Source organism: Canis lupus, chromosome 24 (assembly GCF_048164855.1).
Source record: "Canis lupus baileyi chromosome 24, mCanLup2.hap1, whole genome shotgun sequence".
Classification (NCBI taxonomy): Eukaryota; Metazoa; Chordata; class Mammalia; order Carnivora; family Canidae; genus Canis; species Canis lupus.
The window spans coordinates 10724967-10747732 of record NC_132861.1 but is presented as its reverse complement, the minus strand read 5'-3'; the positions used below and the strand labels follow the sequence as shown (position 1 = coordinate 10747732).

General features: G+C 43.1%; 1 long non-coding RNA gene across 4 annotated transcripts; it reads right to left on the bottom strand.

The window, feature by feature from the left end:
* Positions 1–814: 814 nt before the first annotated feature.
* LOC140615733 (uncharacterized) lies at positions 815–22702 on the bottom strand. Of its 4 annotated transcripts, XR_012016212.1 has the most exons (5): positions 22477–22702; positions 18034–18168; positions 9870–10406; positions 9157–9613; positions 8715–9029 (listed from the first exon to the last, which is right to left on the bottom strand). It is a non-coding gene; the product is annotated as an uncharacterized lncRNA (long non-coding RNA). The 4 variants fall into 4 exon arrangements; XR_012016214.1 differs by lacking the exon at positions 9870–10406; XR_012016213.1 differs by lacking the exons at positions 8715–9029; positions 9157–9613; positions 9870–10406 and adding an exon at positions 815–1065.
* Positions 22703–22766: the final 64 nt, after the last annotated feature.

Genomic DNA, 22766 nt, shown 5'->3' with positions numbered 1-22766 from the left:
CCATTTTCCAGAAGTCAGTCACCTTATGTGGTCACCTTAATTAAGTCACCTTAATTATGGTCACCTTAATTGCAGTGGGTGCTGGGACGGGTAAACAGTCACCAAGAGGGCAATGCCTCATGGTGAATGACTAGTCAGTCTTTGTCAAGAAACCTGAAACTATGGTACCAAAAGCCCAACACACCATATGTCTCCTATGATATGTCTGCTGGTGGCATGGACACCCCCCCCCCCACTACCTCCTACCCCACCCGTCCCAGGATATTCTCTCTTGCTGTCTCCTCTCCCTTTTGCTCCTTCTTTCCATTCCTCTTTGCCTTGCCCAGCTTGCCAAATCCATCTCCTTGCAGGCTCTAAGGTGGGCCATCTCATAATCTTGCCTTCCCCACGTCTTGGCTTACAGGTTGCACATTTGGAGTATGCCCTTCCCTCTGTCCTGGCTTTTCAAATTCCTCTCCCACCCTCAGTGCTCGGATGGATTCCAGTGTCTTCCAGAGTTTGGCTGATCACCGATCACCATGCATAGCCCTCCATCTATAATGCTCACTGTCTGCAGCACCCCTAGGGCTTTCTCACTCACCACCAGGTCGGGAGGCTTTAGAGCAATGCCTCATCTTTCAGTAAAATGGATGCTGTTAGAGAGGATGGCACCTGTCATCCAGACCTGATAGCTGGGGGAAGGAGACTGAAGTCATAGGAGATGCTGGCCCACAGCTCTGGTCCCTGTCTGGGTGTTCCCTGCAGCATGGGCTGTCTCCAGAGCCTTACCTCTGCTCCTGTGTCCCCACACAGAACCTGAAGATGACAATAGCTGCCCCACCTCTCCTCCCAGAAGGGTTTTGAAATTCAAACAAGGTAATTTAGATATATCCAGAAGGAGGACAGGGAAGATTATTCACCTAGCTCACCTGACTGGGAGGCAGCACACGGGGCGTCCTGGGAATGGGGCTCAGGTGGCGTCCCAGCACCTGCCAAGGGACCAACAAAGCCCTCATTGTGTCAGCAGAACAGAGTGGAGACGGAATGGCCACCTGTGGTGCTTCCTGGAAACTGGAGAAGTTTTATCTGAAATGAATAAGAAGGGGTACATCAGGAATGAACACCCCTGGCTTTGGGCTTTGAAATGAATAAAATATTTTTCTTCAGACAGAAGAAATAGCTGGCTACCATCACTCTGGTGGCGACTCAGAGCTCTACTTAGAGGGCATTTAACGCCCCTCATGGTAAGCACAGGTGTACTGCCCAGGACCTCTGTGTGAATAAGCCCATTCACCTGTCTCCCTGGGAGCTTTTGCTTTTGCTTGGGCCCTCTGAGTTCACTCCGGGAATGTCACCGCCCCCATAGCTGGAGTGACCAGAGGAGGGCCCTGTGAGTCCCTTGCTAGCAGCTCTGGAGTCAGGGCCATGCAGGGGCTTAGATAGGACTGTGATTTCCTTCCGCTTTGCTTCTCCCATTTGCAAACCTGGGAGCAAGTACAAGCCATATCATGGAGATACTCAAGGGACTTAATTGTTAATGCTTAACACCAATGCTGCACACGTTAAACATAAATACCGCTTTGCCAACAATGGCCTCTTGATGAGGAGATGCACAAGTCCTCTGAATGGATGTATCATTGGTTAATTTTAAGCTGGCTGAATAAACCGAAAAGCACAATTTCTATAGGACATCTCATTTTCTCCCTTTGGAGAAAAGCAGATTGAAATCCAAGTGTCTCCTGCTCTTTTGCACCATTTTTGAAAGCTTACTGGTAGAAAGGGTGCTGGACATGCTCCCTCTGCTGTCTCTCCAGTTAGTTCTGGAGATGACAAGTTTGTGCTTTTATCAGCGGAGGCATCCCTTGGTACATTAGTGGGTGCCCTAGGAATGGGGTCAGGACAGTACAGCTCTGTCCACCTCATGGGAGAGAGGTGATACCCCAGTCATATCATGCCCTCAGTGTGGTATACTGGCCAGCAGTGTGCAGAAGAGGCACCAGCAAATCACTGTTGGTGGCTAGGGATCCCAAGGAGGGAGCTACTCGCTGTTGGCCAGGGAACTGGGCCTGTCCCAGTCACACTCTGGGGACAATGAGGTACGAAAGCAAGGCAAGGTGTGCTGCTGTGGGCATTTTCTGAGGTCATTTTGTCTTCATGTACCATATCTCCACAGATAAATGTACCCATGGAGAGAGGCACATGGATCTACAGACACCCCCACACCCAGCCACACCTTCACAGAAACTTGCCCACTGACATCCCAAATATCCACAAAGGCAAATGTACAGACTCTTCACAAATGCCCTACAAACACCCCTACATACTCCAGAGTAGAACAGCCCTACACACTCCTACATTCACACATTCACCCCCATAAATGCCCTATAGATACTTTGCAGGCACTCTCACACACCCTACAACCCCTCCACACCCCACTGACACCACATAGACACTTTTACTAATATCCCAACATCCTTCACAAACATCTCAAAATATACCCTCCAAACTCCTGCACACACCCCTCCACACATCTTCCACAGATTTCCTTGCAACAGTCAGCCAAATGTATCTCCTGATTTTACCCCTCAAACTCCCACCCAGACAGTCACAGCTACCCCCTCCAGAACACTGCACATTACCCTCTGACACACACACAGGCATGACACAGTCACTTCCAAACACCATCTAGAGATCCAGATGCACTGCACACAGTTACCACCCCACATAGATCCCGTGTGCAGCCACACACACAGGTCCTGTACACATACACACACACACACACACACACAGTCACACACACGTAGTTGCCCCTCACAGGTCCTTGTGTGCACACAGAGATAGACACAAGCCAGATGTGCAAATATGTCCATACCTCTCCTTGGATAGGCCATACCACACACACAGACAGACTCACACAGAGACTCATCACCTGCAGAGGCTTTTGCCAAGACCTCACAGAAACTCTCCCTCCAACACGTGTAACACAGACCCTCAGGGGCCTAACAAACACAGCTGAAGACACAGACATACAGACACCTTAGCTTCAATTCCTTGATTTGTCATTTCAGACAGTCTTCTAGCTATAATCTTGTAAATCAATAAAAGTTCTATATTGCAGACAACTGGGGATAGGGTGCACCACTCTATGGTCATGGAAGATTGGAACAGAAGAGCACTCAAATGAGATCAAATGGTGCATTTTTCCATCACCCTGGCCGGCTGGTTAGAAAGCCAGGATGGGGACCAGACATCTTGCTGTGCCCATGAAGAGTGCCGAGCGCAGCTGGAAGACTGTGCTGTGGCTTCTGGATTGTGCCGGATGCATTTGTTCCCCCTATAGCCTTCTCAGGGAACAAAGTCTGTTCTGACCCCTTTCATGCAGGAGGTTGTTGTCTTCCTCTCAGGGATAGCTTTTCTTCCCACATGGCCCTGCAGCTGGTTTTCCTTATAATACAAAAGGAAAAAAAAAGATGTAATGCTCCAAAAAATCCTCACATTCTCTTAGAAAATAGGTGCTTCCAAAGAGGGGTATAATAGTATGGTGGCTGTTGGAAGAAGGAGGGGTAAAACATGGAGATCAAAAAGAAAACCAGGAGGATGGATAAAGGGATTAGAATGCAAGAAATAGCCCAGACCAGCTGGTGGCCATCTGGGAGCTATGAAGAAAGAGAAGAACAAAGTTGTTGAGTTTCTAGCAAGTGGGTACAGTTTTATCATGAGAGGAGGTTACTGCTTTGAGGAACTGGAGAGAAGCCAGAGCCTTGCTGCCATTAAAAAAAAAAAAAAAAAAAAAAAACACTAGTGGTTTCCCTGAAGAATGGATTACAGTGAATTTGCTCCTGTCTCAAGTAAACTAGCTAAAGACACGATAATTTCAGGGAAAGTTAGAGGGTGTCGGGTGTGTAGGGATTCAAAACTTAACCTCTGAGTGTCAATGTGAAAATGGACAATGGGGAAATGAGAAAGGAGCTTGGGTGTGCCTCATACAGAGGTTGTTTTTAAAGCCTCAGATAAAGACCATGGGGAAGACAATAAATTATTATCATCAGTTATTTTGATTTTGGCAAAAATTATATGTTTGCATCAGGGCTGTACAGAGGGGAGAGAAGCCATAAAGCCCATATGTACGCCATAATACATAGAGACAGTAAGCATCCATTCACCTGTCCCACAGAGAACTGAAGGACGGCATGTCTGAAACTCAGCTCATGATGTCTTTGCCATTCACCGACAGCGTCTCTTCTCTCTTCTTCTGCCTCTGCGAATGGTATCAGTAGGTGCCCACTCCAGGCTAGTCATCCCACTCAGCCCTACATTCAAATAATTGGTCACCAAGTCCTGAAAATTCTCTCTTCTTAGCAATTATCACCTGTGCCCTCCTTTCTCTCCCCTCAGCCACTTCCTGCATCCAACCTATCATTACCATCACAGCGACAAATTCCTCACCCACCTCCTCAGCCTTCAACATCAGATCCCCACAGATCATTTCCCATATTTTTATTGGGTGTCTTTTTGTAAAACAGCAAGTCTAATCTTCCACTCATTCAACAAGCATTATTGAGCGTCTGTTGTGTTCCAGTCTTCATCCTAGTTGCTTGGGACATGATAGTGAATACAACAAAAATGTCTGCTAGATACCTAGTCAAGAGTCTAGTGGGAAGAAGAAAGCAATAAAAATAATAAATTATATGATATCTTTGAAGGCCCTGTGGATAAAAGGAAAAAAAAAACAGCAGGGCACAGGATATCAACAGTGTTGAGGGCATGTATGCATGCATGCACGCACGTGTGTGTGTGTGCATTTGTGTGTGTGTGTGTGCCTGAGTATGGGCTAAAATAGGGTAGCCAGGGTAGTCCTCACTGAAAGGCTGGTATTTGCTCAAAGGAGGTGAGGGAGTGAACCACGGGATATTAGCAGGGAAGAACATTCCTTGCAAATAGAATAACCAGAGAAGTACTCTAAGCTCGCACAGCAAGTGTGCCAGTGTGGCTGGAGCAGAATAGGTGCAGGGAATAGAGAGCATGAGGTCAGAATTAAGGGAAGTTACTTGAGGCCTTGTAGCAGGATGGAGCCATGGGAGGGTTTTAAGCAGTGGGGGATATGCTCTGACTTCTGTGTTGAAAAATCACTGTGTTGATGATGGTGACTCATACCAGGGAGAGGCAGAGGAGACTGAGAGATGGCGATATCTCCGTTCTGTGGAAAATCCATCAGCGACTTTTCCTTCATCTTCAGATAAAATCTGAACGTGTCAGTGTGGCCCACAAAATATTTCAGGATTGGGGCCCTGCTTATTTGTTCATCACTTCCTGGTACTTTCACACTCCCAATGGCCTCGATGTTCTAAAGCTGCTGGGTTTTTAATAAGCATCTTCTTCTCTCCTCTCATCATGCCATGAGGCTGTGTAGATGGCTTCCTCTGCCTCAACCACAGTGTCCTTCTGAGACTTCACTAAGCCCCTTTTCCTCAAGGAAGCCTCTCTTCTCCATACCATGCATCCCAGAGCAGTTCATGCATACTTCAATGATTGGGATTATAGCTCTGAGACAAATTGTTCTGTCCACAATCTGTCTTTCTTACTAAATTGGGAACTCCTAGAGGGTAGTAATTTATTTCTGAGTCCTTAGTGGACATTAAATGGATGCATGGATGATAGACAGATGCATGGATGGGTGGTTGCTGGCTCTTCATCAGATCTTGAATTCAAAGGATTTTATTTTCAGTTTAAAATTAGTTAAGCATTAGAAAATGCTTAAAAACTAGTTATAAAACATTAACTTCTTAGTTGTTGAAGGGATGGCTGAAGGAGTGTGCTCAGGTAACTACTTGTGAGCGTATATGCTCATCAACTGCATGTGACGGCTGTGTGAGTGGAAAGTTAAATATAAGAGGAATCTTGATAAGTGGCCTCTTATTTGTCCATTGACCAAATACAATTTCAGTCGTGCATTATTTTCTTGACATGCTATTCAATTAGCAGTGGTTCACACCATAATCTTATGTTCCTTAATATTTAGCTTTCCCTACCAGCATCTGTCAGATGCATCATTCAGCTGAAAGGATTAATTTCTATTTGGCAAAAGATTGAGGAGAACCCTTTTAAAACATGAGGAGTCTTTTTGCAATACATATGCATTTCCTAGTTCATCTGTTTTTCTAGTGTTATCATTGCCCAGGTTGGGCCTCAGGGTCTTCTCATCATGAGAAATATTGTAACATGTTGGTTGTATGTGTCAAGCTGGAAGCAGACTCCTTCCCCAACTATTGCTTCAGAAAGGCAGAGGAAGCAACTCCCAGATGGTGGCTAGAGACATATTTCTCATCCTTTGTAATCCTTGGAGGACAGAACCCAAAAGAGCAAACTCTCCCTCAAAGTGTCACTTCCTCACCAAGGCCATCCCTCACAAAAGTACACTGTAGACTGTATGGAAATGAAACAAAACAATAGCACATTTTCTCAGATTTGAACATTTGAATATTATTCTAAGCCTAGAATAACTGTAATGTAATCAGAAGGTTTAAATAAGAGATGTGAAGGATTCTGAGTGAGGTCTCAGGTAGGCACCTTATCTAATTTGTGACCAAGCCAGTGGAGTTAGAAGCCTTTCAACCACATCCCTGAGAGGTAGACATTTCAAATTGGCTTGGCCTTTGCAGGAAAAAGGAGCTTCTTTCTCAAGGCAGCCCCCCAAAATATGGATTATTTCTAAATGTTAGAAGGCAAACCCTTGTATGACTCCAAATAGACTTTCCACCCTTCCAGGAAACAGGATAGGTTGAACACATGCCTCTATTTTTATTCCCGCCTAAACAAAATTCATCGTAACAACAGGAAGGGGATTTTTTTTTCCTCTGAAGGTACAGCCTCACAAGGATAAGGTAAATAGAAACAGCAGCAGCAAAAATGTGGAGTTTGGAAGACAGATAAACACATGGTAAGTTTTTTAGGAAACCCCAAAAAACTAAATCCTTAGGTCAGCTGTGGGAAAAGCTGAGAGCCAAAGAACCATTTTACAAGGCAGAACCCCCTCCCCCACAGGCCCCAGAATTGGCAGCCTACTGGCTAAATCATTGATGCCATACCTTCACCTTTTAGGCAGGAAAAAGCAATCCAATGTCATTATTATCTCTGGGAAGACGAGATAAAATCCATTAAACAGGAAGATGCCATTATAGAAGAAAATTCGGGAAATAAAAAGTTCTTCGAATTTAAAATTGTGACAAACATTTTTTAACTCAATAGAATCGTTAGAAGATAATATTTTCCCCAAGACATAGAACAAAAAGACAAAAAAAAAAAAAAAAAAAGAAAAGAAATAAAAGAGAAAAGATAAGAAAACCATAGGACCAGTCCAGAAAGTACAATATCCAAGTACTGGGCATACAAAAAAGAGAAAAGAAAGGGAAGAAAATAATCAAATAAATGGTTTGAGATTACTTCCCAAAACATTAAGAGCAGAGAGAAGATTCTAGAAGTGTTGAGAGGAGGAAAAATTCAGTTCATCATACATAGTATTAATACTCACAATGGATTTGGAGTTCACCCAGCAATACTGGAAGCTAGAAGGCAATGGAGCAATCTCTTCAAAAATCTGAAGGAGGGGCACCTGGCTGACTCCGTCAGTAGAGCATGTGACTCTCAATCTTAGGGTTGTGAGTTTGAGCCCCATGTTGGGTATAAAGATTACTTAAAAATAAAATCTTAAAAAAAAAAAACTTGAAGGAAAATTATCTCCAGTGTTGAAATATACACCCAGATAAACTATTACTGAAATGTGGGAGTAGAACAAAGTCATTTTCAAAGATGCAGTGTTTCAAAATGTACTTCCCATATATGTACACTTTTAGAAAAGTGCTAAAAAGATTTTCTTTATAAAATGAGGGAGAAAACTGAAAAGAGGAAGAACAAGAGGAGACAGCAAACAGGAGGTACGAAGAAGAGGAGCAAATGGCATCCCCCTGATGACAATAAAAAGAGGGCCCAACATGATAGCTGTGAATCAGGCTCAGGGCAGCCAGAGCAAATCAGAAGATGAAGCCAATGAAATGAATGTCTCACAGGGCTGGTTGTCTTGATAATGGGTAAAAAATGCTAAGTACTCAGAAGTCTAAGCAAATGAAAATAGAGAGTCAAAAGATAATACTCCAGTCTGAGAAACCAAAAGAAGCAATACAGCCATGTTATTTAAAGACATGGAATAGATATCAAATAATCATCTAAAAGGAGAGAGTGTGGAGACCCTTGGGGATGGAAATGGGGAGAAGAGTCAAGCTTTTCAAATGTGCAGAATTATTATACTCTTTAAGCAAGTACATGTAGCTCAGATAGAAATAAAAATAATTTTTAAAGGAAAAGAAAAAAAAAATTCCCCCAAATGCACTTTTTCAAGTTTTTGAAGATGACTATTGTTTTCTCTTCTTCCAGACAAACGTTTCTAGTTTTCTCAGCTGTCTTTCATATGACCTCATTTCAAGATATCTTGTCATGAAGCCTCTCTTCCAGACACTGTCTGGAATACTCAGGACTGGACACCATAAGGCACCATATGGCCCACCAAACCTTTACTTACTGGCACATTACTTCCCACATTCAAGCCATGTATTCCTCATCCTTTCTTATAAATTGATGTTTTGAACCTAAATGCAGAGCCTTCATTCTTGCTAAATTTCATTTTATTGATTTTTTTTTACAATAGATAAATCTATTTGGTTAAAATAATATTAAATGCTGACATTGACATCCGGTATATTCTTTTTCTTAGCTTTGTGCAGTCAATAAATTTAGCAGTACAGAGGAGACTGTTGAACATGGCACAGGGAGAACAGAGTCCAGTGGCACGTCAATAAAACCTCCCCACAGGGTGGGATTCACCTGGTACTATTCATTTCCCTTTGACTAGAGGTGTTCGCTCATTTGCTCAAAAGATATAATACAAGGACACCTTTGGGAGAAGAATGAAAAAGAAACAGTACTCGTAATAATAATTGCAGGAAGTTTTGGTTCTCTCAAGTCACAGTAGGACAATTGATTGTATTCTTCACTTGCATCTAGGTGAAAAGGAATGAATCTGTTAGAGCTTTGCCCTATAATGGATGAGCCATCTCACCTAACACACAGGCACGCACACACATAAACACACACATACACGCACAGTGAAAAAATTTCTCAGTATACCTGCTGGGAACCAGAGAACCCGAGTCCCAAGTGACACTGGTCTTCCATAGCCATGGAGCTTCTGAAGTGTGGGAAGGGTTCTCATGGGTAACCATAGAGAGCCCTACACTGCTTCTTAAGGGGTCCTGGGTGGGGGGCTGGGAACTTGAGGTTCCAGATGCCTTGACAGCCTCCCTCCAATCTCTGTGTCCTTGGAAATTAATCCTGGTGCTTGGATAGTGCTAGATTTTTTTTTTTTTTTTTTTTTTTTTTGACAAACTGAAAGATAAAGTTCAACGTGAACAACTGGCTCCCGATACAAACATACTCAAACTCATCAAGCCAGAAATGTGGAGAGGGTTCTTCAGAATGGATGAAAAACTGATACAAGAAAGATGATTTAATTTTCTCCTGTAGATATCTTCAGACAAAAACAGCTTTTGTCATAGGTAACCCAGGAAATCTATCTGCTTTATGCCTGGTGGAGATTAAAAAAAAAAACAACAACAGATTATGAATCTTGTCTGAATTAAAAAAATATTGATGGATCAAACAGAAACTATTATGAGAATGGAATATAAATTACAATCAAGTACTTATTCCTTGTTTTAGAGACTTTGTCCCCGTCAGGTAATTCAGCACGAGAGACTGAATGCATGTTTCCCAGCAGAATTTAAGGGTGTTTTCTAGAGTTTTTTCTCTTGAAATATGAATGCATGTTTAAAATCAGTCACCTTTGAGTCCTGAGCACCATCATCATCTCCTTAATCTCACTAAGTCTGTAAACTTGGCCAGTTTTTCTCTTCTGCCCCATTACTGTCATGAAAATTCCTTCCAAGAAATTAAATGTATCTAGAGAAAAGTAACAGATGGTGAATGGTATTATGAAGAAGAGGTTAATGGAAGGAGGTCAGAAAAGTTTTTATTCGAGAGAGAAATTTAAATGAGAGGTTAATTGACAGAAAAAGTGAGTTGAGGGATTCTCAAAGTACCACAAAGGAGAGTGCAGCCTGAGGAGATGTACTTGTTATTTGCTCTATTGTTGAAGAATAGGTACTTCATAAAGTAACAATACCAGACATTTTAAACCGCTTCTTGAAAACTGCTTTTAAAGAAAAAAGTTCCATTTTACCAGTGAGATCAGATTCATTGAGGGTATTGTTATGGAAGCCAAATCAATTTAGACCATAAAATAAATCTTAAAAGAACAGCTCCACAGGTAACAATGGAGGTTGTCAGGTAGCCAGCATTGGTTTCTGAGGTGCCATAATCTGAAAGTAGAAACAAGACAAATAATGGGTCCTGAGTTCTGAAGTTTGGGAAATGAGCTCTACTCAATTAATAACTTTCTGTACTCTTTGGCTTAGATTGGTAGGAGATGAAGGGCCTTGGGTGGAACATTTGAGAAAACTCAGCAATAAAGGGCTTCATCAGGCAAAGATGGTTGGAGAGGCATGTGTAAGAGGTGAGGTAACCTGAAAAGGAATTTGGAGACGTGAGTCTTTGCACAGACTCTCCCTCACCCCTTATGATGTGAGATAGCACGGCAAAAGTTATAACCAAACTGAGAGGAAGTGAGGAGTGATCACCAATTTAGACGGTCTCTTATCAGTCTGATAGAATCATTACTCACAGAAGAGTCTCAAGGAATAATTTTTGAATGGCTTGAAGCATACAAATTTAATACTTACAAGTAGTCAAAAGTAATGAACAATTTAAATGAAAAAATAAACTGCCATGATAGCAATGAAAAAATACAGAGTAAGATCAATTTAAAAAATAAAAAATAGAAAGTGCAGACTAAGAGAACTTTATTATGATATAACTAATACAGTGGGGGGAAAACCTAATTACTATGGGAAAAAAAAAATCCAATATTGGGACTGCTTTTGGGGAAGCCAGTGCACTCCTATGGTTGCTGGTGGTATATATAAAAATGACTTACTTACAGGTTTCAGTGAGTCAGAGATCACCGTTCCAGGTTAGATCTAACTCAAATATTTTCAAGGTCATCTCAAAGGATCCCTTGCAGCTCTAAAACAGTCCATAATTCTGTGACTTGCTGAACCACCCAAGCATCAATTATAGACTCTTGTGTACAGTTAGTCTAGCTACTAAGAATGCTTTAAGCTGCAATCCAGGCTGCTTGGGTCTGAATCCTGACTCTTCTACTTGTGAATTCTGGCAAGTTATCTAACCTTTCTGGGCCTCACATTCCTTATCTTTTAAAAAAAAAAGAACAATAGGAGATCCCTGGGTGGCTCAGAGTTTAGCACCTGCCTTTGCCCTAGGGCGTGATCCTGGAGTCCCGGGATTGAGTCCTGGGATCGAGTGCCACATCGGGCTCCCTGCATGGATCCTGCTTCTCCCTCTGCCTGTGTCTCTGCCTCACTCTCTCTCTCTGTCTCTGTCTCTCATGAATAAATAAATAAAATCTTAAAAAAAAAAAAAAGGAACACTAATAGTGCCTATCTCATAGGTTTATGCTGAGGAGTAAATAGGTTAATATGTATAATGTGCTTGGAAGAGTAGTTGACACATAGTAAAAAGTTAAGTGTTTGCTATTTTTAAATAGCAGGATAAAATGGCAAAAGATAAAGGAATTTATCTTTCATTAACAAAAATGTCAGGATATAGGTGGTTGCTGCATTGCTTTAGCTTATCAGCGGTGTCATGAAGAGCCTTCAGTCTCTATTATGTCCCTTCACCATCTTTAGTAGGTTGGCTTTTTGTCCTTCAACCTGTGCCTCATAGTCTCACAATGGCTGTCATAGCTCTAGACATCATCTCACATATTGACTGTGTTTAAAAACAGAAAGAATGCCAGCCAGGGAAGAGGAAAAATTAGAGAGGGAGAGAGAGAGACAGAGAGACAGAGAGACAGAGAGACAGAGACAGAGAGAGAGAGGAAGAGAGAGACTGCTCTCACACTATTTTTACATTTTCTGAAGAAGCAAAATATTTTCCCAGAGTCCCTTGATGATTTTACCTTATCCAAATTGGCCAGAACTGAGTCATAGGACATCTCTGATATCAAGGGATCTGTGCCTTGGTTTTGTTAGCAGACAAGAGGTATGAGAATACCTGTTGGGCAGACATGAGTCCTCCACAGTGAAGCATTCCTCTGGTTTTTTTTCAAATGTTTTGCTCCTGCTTCAGCTGTGGAAGGACAGTCTGTCTCCCAGAACATTCATGTGAATTGCTCAATAATTAAAGAGCTTTTATAACTCTGTGTGGTCACTGATGCCATTTCCAAGTTCTTCCCATTTGACTTCAGGATACTCAGAGTCCTTAGATAGTCAATATTAGTTGAATCCTTATTCTCTACTGGGCCTTGTGGGGGCCCTGAAAGCCTTCTGGTTGTACATGTCTGAGTGAGAAAACAAAAGCAGTACACATCAAGCATATCCTGGAGTCCAGAAAAGGAAGGGATCAAATGGTCTAGCACAATCAGAGAAGAGCCCATCAAGGAATTAGTGAGGCCTCAGAGGTTGGGAGGGAATTCCTGACCGGAAGGATAATCTGAGAAAAGGCTCCTGGTTGGAATAAACAGGATGTGGGAGGGAATTCATTCATATCCAATTGAGATTTTTATCTTTCTCCTTAGAACGTGGAAGAAGCTGCCCAAAATTGAGAACATGCCAAACATTAACATTAATAACGCTGTGACCTCTCCAAATGTAAACTATATTCGCTGGAAAGTGCATAGAGACTGGATTACTCAGGTAAAACAAAGGAAAAAATAAAGGAAGGAAATAGAAAAGAAAAAGAAAGAAGAAAGAAAAAGAAAGAAAGAAAGAAAGAAAGAAAGAAAGAAAGAAAGAAAGAAAGAGAAAAAGAAAAGAAAAGAAAAGAGAGGGAGGGAGGGAGGGAAGGGGAAAAGAAAAGAAAGAAATGTTAAATGAAAGTAAATTGGGATCTGCCAGACTGATGTATCTCTCCAGGTATATCAGCCAAACAGCATATATATATTGTTTAATGAGTGACCACTATTCCCAAGGTAACTTTATTAACTAAGCTGAAAACAAATAAAAATAAATGTTGCATGAAATACCCAGAATAGTACAAAGAATGATAAACATCTAGTTTCTAGAAGCTAGTGAGACTGATCAGTTTGAACTCCTGGCATGCTTGTTTTGGGGTTCCCATTCATCATCATTTGGATCTGAAGACAATAGGTGTGATTCCCTTTCTCTTTTTGTTTAGGGCCAGTAATATGACTTTAGACCTGAGAGTCCTTTCCCTGAAATTTTACTGGCTCTGAGAAGCTAAATTAGTGTTTCTTAAACACAAAAGCAAGCAAGATAGTGTTCTTTATGTTAAGGCAGCACAGAAACCCAATACAGAGTGGACACTTCCTGAGGATTAGAGAGAGAAGGGTTTTCAGGGTTGATAGAACACCAGGTAGGGGAGGAGAGACTCCTGCCAACATCTTTTGTCTATTCCTAAACACATCGGGCTTAAGGCAAGAAAAGAAAATATTAGTGGGTGAAAGGAAAACTAGGAAAACAACCAAATTTATTTGCTAAGTGAAAAGGAAAATTCAAGGGGAAGAAAAATTGGACCAAGAACATAGCATTTGTCTAAAAGATGAACACTGACCAAGTTTCAAACACAAGAAAAAGAAAATAAAATACCAATTCTGGAGTAGAAAGGAAATGAGAATCAAGTAAGAATATAAAAACAAAACAATCCAACTAAACAGCCACATGTAAAATTGCCGTATGTAATACCTATTATTTTTCAAAGGTGATTGGTTACAAGACCCTTACTTTCTTAAACTTTTCTGAGGTAGCTGCATATCATAAATTTATGCATCTTGAGTGTACAATTAATGATTGTTGATAAGTTTACTGGGTTATTCAATTATCACTGTAATGCAGTTTAAGAACATTTCCATTACCCCAATAAGACCTCTGTTAACCACGTAGAGTTAATCATCATTCCCACCCCCAGTGCCAGGCAACCACTAATCTACTTTCTATATCTATTGATTTGCCTTTTCTCTCCATGTCATGTAAATAAAATCATATATTATGTGGCCTTTTGTGCCTGGCTTCTTCTACTTGGACATTTTGTCCCACTGAATTGCCAGCCCTCATTGCCTTGGAAGGTGAAAAGAACAATACCAAAATCTAGAGTCAGTGCCATCCAAGGGATGACCACACAAGGAGAGGTGGGGTTGGGGGGGGGGTGGTAAACAAAGCCGGGCATTGGCATTGGCCATGTAAAAAGGGGGCTAACAGAGAGGGGCTATACCAGAGAATTCCCCATCACCCCAGGGGTGTGTTCCTGGAGTCCCCATTTGGAAGTCTGCCACATGAGCCAGCTTGAGGGAGCCCATTTCAATAGAGAAAACACAGAGACAGTTTTGAGGTTGCTCAGGGCACTGGATCCTGCTCTGCTGGATCAGGCCTCAAGCTCCAGAAACCCTGTCTCCTCTCCCAACCCCACCCCCCCACCCCACCCCCGCCCCTGCCCCACAGGCTTACTCTTTGTCTTCCTGTGTCTCTGGTTCTCTGGTTTCTGCCCTCCTTGAGGGTTAGAACTAAGGGTTATCATCTGGGCATGCCCCTCTGAACCTAGCATAGTGCCTGGAAGGTCTAAAAGAGAAACCAATCATTTCTTGTAGCTAATATGTTGCTCTTTTAACACTACTATGGCCTTATCCATTTTACATGTTTTATATTCTTCAATTTTTTTTTTTTTTTTTTAATGATAGTCTCACAGAGAGAGAGAGAGAGAGGCAGAGACACAGGAGGAGGGAGAAGCAGGCTCCATGCACCGGGAGCCCGACGTGGGATTCGATCCCGGGTCTCCAGGACCGCGCCCCGGGCCAAAGGCAGGCGCTAAACCGCCGCGCCACCCAGGGATCCCACATGTTTTATATTCTTAATAAGGACTTCCTCCAGGGAAGAAGTGTTCCAAGATCAGAAAAACTCCTCAAATCCCACCAACCCCTGTTCCTCGAACCTGAGACCAGCCCTGGCACCAGCCCGAAGATCCTGGTTCCCTAATCCTGGCACATCTGCTGCTTCAGAGCCTGGCTCTTGATTTTTAAAGACAGGGGAAGAGAGTCTTTTACCCTTCCCAGTATGATACTCAGCATAGTGTCCAATTTAAATATGATTTATAGTGAAGGATATGCTGTTTTCTCTGTGAAACCCCTGCAGCTATGTAGGCAGCATTCCGATTTTCTCAGAAATATCTAAAATACATAGTATAAACTTCAGCACAGTCTGCCAGACAGGATACCCAGGAATTGTTGTTCTGGTGTTAGCCTTGAGCGAGCGTCAAGGAGAGAGAACCCCCACATGCTCACTCCGCCAGGCCACCTACACATGTCTGCCCACTTGCAAAAGTGGGTTTTTAAAAATATGCCTATCCTCTGAGGAAGTTGTTCCTTTCTCTTTCTCAAAATGGGTGTCAAGAGAATGCTTTAGGTATTGTTACAAATTCTTTCTTGACCTGGTGTGTGATCTTCATATTAATTAGCATTTTGTCTTTTTTTGTCATTTCTAGCTGAACTACTATGATTCCATCAAAGCCGTCATTTCAAGCTCCAACCATGAGCCCACTGCTCTAGTAATAGGTACTGCTTTCACTCCCCTTACGTTCGTAATGTTCTCTGTGTGCCAGATCCTTGGATGTCTCCCACCTTTGTAATTTCTGCATTGCAACAGGCATCCCACACTCTGCAGCTCAAAATGTGACAACCTCCACTGTTCGGTTTGCCTTTAGCTTTATAAGCCTCACACTATGCTTTTGGAGAGGCAGAGTGAGGGAGGGCACTCCTATCAGGGCTTCACAAATACTGAGAGCTTGATCGATATTTGTTGATTTGAAATAAGAGCAAAATCCACTTCAGGCAACCTCAGGCTACACCATTTGAGCACCTCTAATGTGTTACAAGATATTAAATATACAGTAATGTCTACATAGGACTGCAATCTTGGGGCATTTGCGTGAAGTGAGAATGAGGAATATCTACAATTCAAAAGGCACACTGGAAATAACATTTTCTGTGATGGCAACAGAAAGACCCAGAACCTGAAGACCTTTGCATTTTTTGGAAGCTGGACTTTGACCAAATGCATTCAGAGAAAGGCCGAGGGAGAACCCAGATCTTAATCCATCCCTCATCTTACATCCTCCAATGCATAGCTAGTCTGGGTATGGGCTTGGCAAGGCTGACCCTGGGTCCATGAAGTAGGGAATGTGGCAGAACAAGTCTGTGCCGCTCACGTGGGAATCACTTTGTCTGGACCAGATGGAGGGCAGACATCCTGGTACTGGGTGAAGGACTGGTCTAGATTTGAACCAAGATCCTTTTAAATGGATCACTCCCTGGATACCAGCTCATGGTCAGAAGTAGATGCAATCTCTGGCCCTAAACACTAGTATCAGACACTGTACTAAGTCCCTTCATTGTATTATTTTAATCTCCAAAACAACCTTATGGTTTAGGTCCCACCGTTAGTGTCATCTTACAGATGAGTAAAGCGAAGCATAGAACTTGTCCTGAGGTATCATTCAAGGCTTTTTTTTTTTTTTCAATATTAAAAGAAATGTAATTCAAATGGGAAAGCAAAAGGAGAATTTCTTGGATGACATGAGAAGGGCAGAAGTGCAACCCAGTGTTGGGAAATCCTGGTAGCAGAGGCTCAGATGCTGCTCTGACTGTCTCTCTCTTTTTCTCTTCTGCACAGTGGATCCCTCAGAGGGTGAAGAGCCCATCTGTCATGCACTTTGCCACCAACAGACTGGCTGCCACTCTGGGTCCCCAGTCCAGCTGCTCCTGAGAAGATTCCCAATAGAGCATGTTGGCCCATCTTTGGGACAATTGCAAGCCAAATGACCCAGGAAAGGCAGGGGCAGTAAGAACCTGGCAGTGTCTGTCCAACCACATGATGTATGAAGAGGTGTGCTTTCAGAAGTAAGAGTGGAGAGAGGAGGTTTGCTAAAAAAAAAAAAAAAAAAAAAAAAAAAAGTGAAGAGTGATGACTGCACTGAGTCACACAACTCAGAAATGGAAGACCAAGGACTGGAATCCGGGTTGTCCAGGCTGGTGCTTGTAATCCTTGAATGCACAGCAATGGCATCCCCTGTGTGTGCACTAGAATTCCAGGGTCCCAGGCCCCCCTTGGAACAATGGAATCAGTCTACACTTGAAAAAGAACTGAAGGTGACTTATGTACATGTCAAGTCCAAGAAGCATCCTTTAGTCACAATAACAATATTTTCTCTTTTTTTGTGTTATACTAATATTTTTATAGTTTTTTCTAATAATTTGCCCTTTGAAGATCTCAATTCCTCATATTTACTTCATTAAACTTTATACTTATTTTGTGAAGCCCTTGAGAGTATGTTGGAAAGCCCCATCCAATTATTCAGCATCACTATCACCATATTTAATTTTCAAGTTTATTCTAACAGTGATTCCTTCCATGTGTTTAGTGTTTACTAATTTGTAAGAACTTTCACATTCATTGGTGGTTCTCAGTCTTCACTGTCTATTGGAATCATCTGCGGACTTAATAAAAGCTAGATACATGGGTCTTATCCTCAGATATTCTGACCTGACTGGTCTGGGATAAAGCCTGGGCATCGACACCTTTAAAAGCTCCCCCAGTGATTCTAAAGATTTAAAACTACTGTTCAAGGAGGTATGGCCCAGACTTCTGCATTATTTGGACTCTTTACAGTGGCTTTAATTTGCTGCCAAGGGCAAGAACCACTCACATTCATTACATTTCTTGTTTGATATTCATGATAGCCAGGTGAGGTATGAATTGTGCACATATCCCATTTTACCAGTGAGGACACCTAAGCTAAAATTTGCCCATTGGGTCACTTAGCTGGAAGAGGGAATTGGGATGCAAATCTGTTTTTTCTTACCCTAAGGCCACGAATCCACCTGAAATCCTGTAGAGTTGGGCTGGAAAAGTTTGCCCCTCGGGTCCTGGGACTTGTTTTAGGACAGCCTGGTTTCAAAAGGAAGATTCTGATCCTGGAGCAGAATAAATGTCTTGACTGCAGAGAAAAAGAAATGTTATAATTCATCTTCACATAGTAAGAAAGTTGTAGCCAATAAAAGCCATCTTTGACCGCTTTTGTGTACCTGACAGCAGCAGCCTGAGAAAGGAATCAGTGAAGAGCCCAGACATAGACACTCGTGTCTACTGCCCAGCCAGGTGCGCCTGGCTAGCTGCACCTGAGCATTTCTGAGATTTGGAAAGGCTGAAATCCTAGAGTTTTTTGTTTTGTTTTGTTTCCTGAGGTCACAGCTCTGTTACTTACAGAGCCAGGGCTGGAACTCAGAGACCTTCATTCTGGATTCATTGCTTCTGTCTGCATAAACACTGAATTTCGAGCTGCTTCAGTTTCTGAAGGCTGAATTTTAGATTCTTAGGATTCATATCCATTATCGTTCCAGAAAACCACAATTTCCCAGTTCCAAGAATGTCTAATGAAAATTCCCAAGAAACTTCATAACCACTGCACATCTTTTCCTAATGCTTTGGTGATTTAAATGTCAGTGAATCAGAAATGTATAAAGGAAGATTTCCTTGAAAGACAACGTAAGCTCGAAGGCTGTGAATCAGAGGTGGAAAGGGCCTCAGGGAAGCAAGGTGGTATTTCATAGGAGGCTGAGATCTCAGGCATGACTCATTACTGATTTTCCATGATGTTCGATGGCAACTGGAACAAAATTCTAAAGGGAAGTAGGAAACAAAAAAACCCTAGCATTTCAGCCTTTCCAAATCTCAGAAACGATCAGGCACAGTTAGGCTGAAAGGCATCATGAAAGAAATGGCTGTTGTCATGTGGGTGGGTGACTTCTGAGAGGTTTAAAAAAGTGTTAAATATTTTATTCATTATATATATACTGCTTGGTGAGTTCCAAACAGGCCCTTAAAATCTAGGGGTGGAGCTGTAGGAAGAAAAAGAGAAGGTGAGAGCCTGTTAGGAAGGCTGAAAGAAGAAGGTGATGATAATTCCAACGAATGAAATATCTGCAACTAACAGAGCTGTGACCTCAGGCCCCCATTTCTAGTTCAATAAAATGCTAGACATGAGCTGTAAGGATCCATCCAGCTCACATGCCCTGATCCCTAATTTTGCCACGAGTCTCCTGACCATCCCTTCTTCTGTCTCACGTTCCAGAAAGCAAGAACCACTAAAGTTGCTCATACTCAGAACCGCTATTAAGTCTAGACAAGTCTGTGATAAGAAAAGTCAGCACCGTCCCCACCCCAGTTACCAGCTCTGTAGTTTCTCGGGTGTGGTGCTGAGAATACTGGGACTCAGAGAGACTTTGCAGCCAGACTCCTGGAAAGAGCTACCTGCAGTTGCTCCTTCCAGTGCCTCACTTCCCAGTCTATGACCCACTTTGTCCCTGTCACACCTCCCAACTCACTCTTGTCAGGGGCCATCAGGGCCACCGAGGCCCTGTGTGCTGCTAAATGCAGGGTGGATGCTCATCCCACTGGCCTCTCCACACCTGAAGCAACAGGTAACTTCAGCTCCCCTCCTGCACTTCTCTCACTGGGCTCTGGCCTCCAACCTCTCTTGGTTCTCTCCACCCTGCTCATCGCATTGCTCCTTCTCTGCCTTCCTCCCATATTCCTACATGACTCCATGACTTGCTGCTGGAGCTCCAGACTTCTATCCATGCTCTTCTTCGCTTCCATCTCCATCAGCCCCTCGGTGACCCCCTCCAGCACCATTACTGTCTGTTCCCAAATTCATGTGTGCAGGCCAGCTCTGCCCCCAAACTTCAAGTCTGGCATTTCCAACTAACATAGAACATCACCATAGACATCAAAATTAAATCCAAACCTGGACCCATGTCTTCTCCCTCACACCATCCTCCCCAGCTAGGTTGGTTCTAAGTCTATCCTTCCAGTTGCTCCAGCCAAAACCTACTAGTCACCCTTGGCCATCTCTTCCACAGCCCACACCAAGCCCGTGGGCTTTGTCTTCATACTGCACCCAGGATCTGGCCATTTTGCCCCAGCTCCACCCCTACTACCATCTAGTTGGAATCACTCTCTTTTTTCTCCTGGATTACAGGAGCCTTGCAATTCTCCATGTTTCCATCCCATCCCTATGGTCTCTTTTCCACACAGCAGCTAGGAAGAGCCTGGAAAACTAGAAGTCAGATCCATCCACATCCTCCTTTGGACTCCCATCTCCTTCACAGTAAAAACCAAAGTCCTCTAGGGCCCTGTGTGTCAACCTAGCCCTTATATCTCTGGCCCAGTTTTCTACTTCTCTCCCTCACCTACTCCATCCCACTCACACCAATCTTCTGGAATATATGATCTTTTCACCGGATCCTCTCTCTGCTTGGGAGGTTCTCCCTGCAAATGTCTGTCTGCATCGTTCACTCCCTCATTTCCTTGAAGTCTTTGCTCAGCTGTCGCTTCTTGGTGAGGTCCTCCTTGCCCAGTTTTTTTCATACATATTCTGGAACAACCCAGCCCCTAATCTTCCTTACCTTATTCTACCCTTCTCTACATCCATAAATCCAGTCACCTTCTAATAGACTATATTATTTATCTCTTGCTTGCTGTTTATGGTCTGCCCCCCCCATCAGAAGGTGAGCCCCACAAAAGTAGAGGTTTCTGTTTTGCTCAGTGTTGTGTCCCAAGTACTGGGACTAGTGCCTGGTACAAAATAGGTGCTCAATAAACATTTATTGAATGAACTTCTTTGTGGTCAGAATTCAAACTACATACCTCTCTCTTTCCAAGTGGTCTCCTGAAGCATTGCCTTCCAGGAAAAGTAGAATTCTGTGGTGACAAGTATTTTCCTCCTATGCTATATCCTCTTTCCATCTCCTCATCTACTGCCCCGCAAGCATGTTCTCACAGTGTCCTACACATATATCACTGCTTCAGTCAGGTCTCCATGTATTCACACACACACACACACACACACACACACACACACACACACTCCTCCACAGGGTGCTATAGCACCAGTTCCCCACCCCTAAATGGGAGTTACAGAAAGGGCTCTGAAGTATAGGAAGTGCTTTCAAGTGTATTTGTTTACTCAAGGTCATAGAAGACAGGAATCTTTGACTTCATTTTGGTTATTAGTGAACATGAAAGGGAGATACATCTTAGTAGAGACCATGGAGAAACCGAGGCTGGGCCTTGAAAGTCTTACGTCTGCAGACGTGGGCAGGGCTCCATTTATTACTACAGATCTGTGGGCTCCTGCCACACTGAGGAAACTGATGGGCGGGGGGAATAAGATAAAAGGAAGGATGGGCAGGAGAGGCTCCAAGCTCCACCTCAAAAGAGGAAGAGTGAAAGTCTGAGCTTTGGGGAAACGCATCCACCTCACTGCCAATCCAAGGGGATGCTGGGAGCCCATAACTGTGGATGTGGCTCCTGGGTCAGCTCTGGTGCTAGCAGCTACATAATCTACCATCCTGTATGACTCCAGCACCTGAAGACTTGTCTGCTTGTTAGTTAGAGTGCTGGGGATCTGAACCTGCCTTGAATCTGCTCTAGGTTTCCATGGTGATTGCTTTAAACTTTTCATCATCCTCCCTTCAGACCTTGGGGGAGAGCTAGGCTCTCTGGTTTCCATGACAACCATTTAAACATGTATCTCTGTCTGGCTCTGTTGGAAGAGAACTGCAAGAGATCATGCAAATGAACTGGCTGCTCTCCCTCTACTTAAAAAAATAAAAATAAAGTGACACACCTGCTTAGAAGTTTCAGATCTTTGCTCATAACAAGAAGGGTGAAAGTGTCAAACTGGTGTTTGAGGAGGGTTTGCTGCATTGCTTTGATACTTCAAGTGCTCACACAGATACACGGGTTCACTCTGCCGTCTGAAGTAATTATCTGCACTCAGCGCTTATCCTCCCTTCCCCTCTGTCTAGCAGATGAAAGAGCCCTGGGTTCAAGGCTGTTTACCTTCCTGCTGCATACCAGAGGAGGAAGGGAAGGACAGGGCCAGGGGGACTAGCCAGCTACCCTACCCAAGCCAGCCCTTCACCACTGCTCAGAGAAACTGTGGACAGCAGGGTTGTTACCTCAGCATACCATCAATAAATTGTCCCAGCACTTGGGCTGTAGCCCCAGATAAGGTGGAAATCACATACCCCAGTCATTCAGAAATGGAATTCAATAGCCAGATGACTCTGAGGAAAAAAGGCTCAGAAGAAGTGGAAAGATGACAGCCCCGTTTCCCTTCCCAGACACCTTCCTGTCCTCCCCTACAGCAACATGCTCCCAAACCAGAGGTCTCCAGAGGCAGCAGTGGGACAAGCAGCCACAGACAGATTTAAAATATGTTTTGAAGCTGTGCACTAACTTTTAAAATTCTGGAAGTTTCCAATGAAAATAGATATTTCCCACTTCTCCTGAAACTTAGCAGATCTGCATCAGAGTCCCACTTGAGGAGAGTCTACTGGATTGAAGAAGCACACCTGTCTGAGAAGAAGCATGCACTGGCTTTGGTCCAGCTTCCCCAAAGAACAAATTCTTCTCTTTGTTCCTGGGAAACAGTTGAACTGGTAACTTCTTACCGGTAGGTATGTAACACACAGGACATCCAGACAAAACCAATCATCCCTCAAGTAATTGCTGACGTCACAAATCACG